General features: G+C 37.3%; 1 long non-coding RNA gene across 1 annotated transcript; it reads left to right on the forward strand.

The window, feature by feature from the left end:
* The first annotated feature begins 1268 nt into the window (after positions 1 to 1268).
* On the forward strand, positions 1269 to 3029 carry LOC128283699 (uncharacterized). The gene is made up of 3 exons (XR_008274105.1): positions 1269 to 1398; positions 1513 to 1556; positions 2823 to 3029. It is a non-coding gene; the product is annotated as an uncharacterized LOC128283699 (long non-coding RNA).
* The last annotated feature ends 875 nt before the right edge of the window (positions 3030 to 3904 follow it).

Below are 3904 nucleotides of genomic sequence, written 5' to 3' on the forward strand. Positions count from 1 at the left end.
TCTCCTATCGTGTGTATTTCTTACTCATGTAGTGTAGGATGGCTACTTCGGGCCACGATGGGTCGAAAGGGGTCAAGTGGGCCTAATGGGCCTACAGGCCCAATTGGATAAGTTGTTTGATTGTGTAGTAAATATTGGGCTAGGCTAGGTGAATCTAATATTTGTGGCTAGATCTGGGCTAAAAGGGCCACACGAGCGTGTGGGCCCATTTAGGCCGAGAATGGGCTTTAGAGCCATTAGTATTGTTATCCATGTTTAGAATACTTTAGTTTACTAAAATTACCGAAATACCCTTAGTTTGTAAAAATCTTTGAAATACCTCGATTTGTAAAATTCTTGAAATACCTTCAACTTGTAAAATTACCAAAGTACCCCGATTCTGAAATTATCGTTTTACCCCGATTTACATAATTACCGTTTTACCCTCGATTTACATAATTATCGTTTTACCCTCGACTTACGAATTACTGTTTTACCCTCGATTCTGAAATTCGGTTTACCTCGATTTATAGAATTACTATTTTACCATTGATTCTGAAATTCTTGTTTTACCCTTAATTTACAAAATTACTAAAATACCCTTAGTTTGTAAAATTACCAAAATACCCCTAGTTTGTAAAATTATCAAAATACCCTTGGTTTGTGAAATTACCGAAATACCCTCAATTTGTAAAATTACCAAAATACCCTGATTTACAAAGTTACGAAATACCCTTGACTTTCTAAAATTATAGAAATACCATTGGTTTACAAAATTCTTGAAATACCCTTGGTTTGTAGATTTACCAAAACACCCTTGTAGGATGAAATGACTAAAATACCCCTATTAGGTAAAAAGACCATAAAGCCCCAGTAGGGTAAAGTGGTATAATACCCACGTATGGTAAAATGATGAATATGCCCTTATGTTCCGTATGGTGATGTGCTTAGGATTTACATATATTGATATTGGAATAGTTAAGTTTGAGTGACATGTGGTGGTTATCGTAGGTGATTGATTTTGGAAGCGTTTCAACTTCAACCCGTAATGTGTGTACTAACCCTCGTAATAGCTTAGATTAATATTTCTTTGAAAAGCGAAAGCTTCATATTTTAGTGATTAGAATTAATATTTAGATCTATTTTCTCGCACGTTTAAGTTGGATTCTAGCGGATATGGGGTAGGAAGGTATTTGGAGCGTTCTTCAACGAGTAGATCTCTTGGTAAGTATTGAACCTTCTTTCCATTTGTATCTTGTGGTTTAAGAAAAGTGAAAACCCTTTGTCGACTAAGGCTAAAAGGGTTTTGGTGTTATTTGGTTTGTTGGTGATAGTGAGGATTAAAGGCTACCGATCGAGGAGTGTGTGAAAAGCTTGGATCATCGGAGTGACTAAATCTAGTCATCAACTTCGGCAAAGGTATGAACCCAAGGGCCATTGGGGATGGTGGCCGAATGTGTAAGTGATGATAATAGGTAGTTTTCGATTTGGTTTAATATTAACATGGTCTAATCTATAAGTGGTTGATTATAGGAGAAATCGCATAGGAGATCTCGTCAAGGAATATCGCAAATCAGGTGTGTAACGAACCCTTTTTCATAGCTTAAAGCAATAAATGCCGAAAAGCCGAAATGCCAAAACTCTGGTATTTCGAGGACTTGTGAGCAAGCGAACGCTCATTAGTCAGTTAGATTCGTTGAGATGATGATCGGGAAGGTTGGAAAAGGTAAGAGCGTGATTTTTGGCATTCACGGTAAGTTGGGCCTCGAGGGGCTGAAACAGGGCCCGATGGGCATTCGGGCCCATTTGAGTAAAATTGGTAGAATATGGAAACTTGTAAAATTGCGCATAGAGACTGATAAAACCGTTATGGAATATAGGCTGAATAGGCCTAGATGACAAAATCGGCTAAGTAGGGTCATTAGGGGTTTTAGGCCCAATAACTCATTTTCGCTAAAAGTGGGCCAGAATCACTGTATGCACCCATGAATTGTTTGTAACCGTTAATGAACATGGAAACCCTAATTTTTGGTAAAATTACAAGATTACCCTTATAATATGAAAATGACCGTTTTGCCCCTAGGTAAAAATAACCATTATACCCCTAGGGTCTATATATGAACTTAATGCATGGGATTTTGATAAACATGATATGTATGATATGCACATGACATGTATGATATGCACATGATATGTATGATATGCACACGAGATGTTCATAAATGCATTGGGTTGGGTTTTTTATATGAATGGAGGAAGTGAAAAAGGGCTTATGCCCCAGTTATTAAAGGGCTTATGCCCCAGTTATCAAAAGGGCTTATGCCTCAGTTAGCAAAAGGGCTTATGCCCGATTATCAAAAGGGCTTACGCCTGATTATTAAAGGGCTTATGCCCCGATTATAAAAAGGGCTTTTGCCCGATTATTAAAAGAGGCTAGGCCTCCGGTTATATGATAAAGCACTAAGCCGCCGTGGAGAGTTATGGCGGGGTGGGTCGAGTTAATCCCACATGGTGTGTTGGTTGGTACTTGGTGGAGAGTAGCGGATGGTGGGTTGAGTAGTCTCCCAGATGGGTTTGCATTCTTTCATTGACATTATATGTGATATTGAAATGGGCCTATGGGCCATACTGTTTCTACCGTAAAGGCTTGACCTAGTAATATGAAATTTGAAAAGGCTTGACCCGGTGTTATGAAATATGAAATATGAAAAGGGCTATGGCCCAGTACATGTTTGAGATTGGATTTGGGCTTAGACCCAACAGGCCGTTATTGTTTTGGGCTCTGAAAGGGGCTTGTTGCACACTGAGTTTCCAAACTCACCCCCCTTTCCTTAACCTTGCAGGTGAGCCTTGATGTGGGGACTTGGGCCGGAGAGGATTCAGAGTGGCCACGGTGATCATCTTTGGGCTTTTAAATAAGTGTTGGTTTTCATTTAATTTCCTTTAATTATTATTTATTTTTAGGTTGTAATAAGGCCAATTTTAACTTTCCTTTTATTTCTTTTCGGAATTATTTTAATTTTAATAACTTTAAAAAAATTGGTTAATAATTATTCAAATGGGCTAGACTTAGGACGTGTTTTCAAAATGATACTTGTTTTCAAAATATCTCAACACCACGATTAATCGATTTATCAAAGACGTCCACTTAAACAAATTTAAACTCGATATAACAAAGTGTGGCTATGGTTGTGGGCATGTCTAGGATTGGATCCAATTAAAGAGCTTGGTACTTAAGCAGCCTTCATGGCTCACCTCCTCTGTCTCGGATACCTACCTGGTGCCCAGCTTCCATACACTTTGTTAACTCAACAAAATATATGATTTTAAAACACTAAAAATGGAACGTGGGTTTTTCAACTCCAATGTGGCACGTCAGATTCGGCCATAACGTCTGGGCCGGGTTTGGGGTGTTACACTTGTAACATCCTGAATTAGGTCCTAGTCAAAATAATGGTTTTGAAACCACAAATCCAAAATAAAAATAATCATTTTATGGATGTTACGAGATCTATGATTTATATGCATGCCTGTGTGAAAATATCAATGAGAAATTTTACCGATAAAGTGTCCAATTGAGTTATTAGGAATAAATTGCAATAAGTGAAAAACTTGTGTTCTAGTTGATATAAGGACTTAATTGTGATTAGATTTGAAATTTGAAGTCCTTATTTGGAAATTAGACCATTATATGTCATTATGGACAAAAATGGACAAATGAAGGATAAAATATCAAAGTTATAATGGAAGGGCATTTTGGTCCATTGGTTAATAAAAGAATTAAAAGGGAAAAATAGTCAAAATTTGTGTCCATATTCATCCTCCTTGGTCGAATTTCACAAGAAGCCATAGCTAGGGTTTCTTTCATCTTTCAAGCTCAAAGTAAGTGCATTCTAGCCCCATTTTTAATGTTCTTTATATTTTT

This window comes from Gossypium arboreum, chromosome 11 (genome assembly GCF_025698485.1).
Source record: "Gossypium arboreum isolate Shixiya-1 chromosome 11, ASM2569848v2, whole genome shotgun sequence".
NCBI classification, from domain to species: domain Eukaryota; kingdom Viridiplantae; phylum Streptophyta; class Magnoliopsida; order Malvales; family Malvaceae; genus Gossypium; species Gossypium arboreum.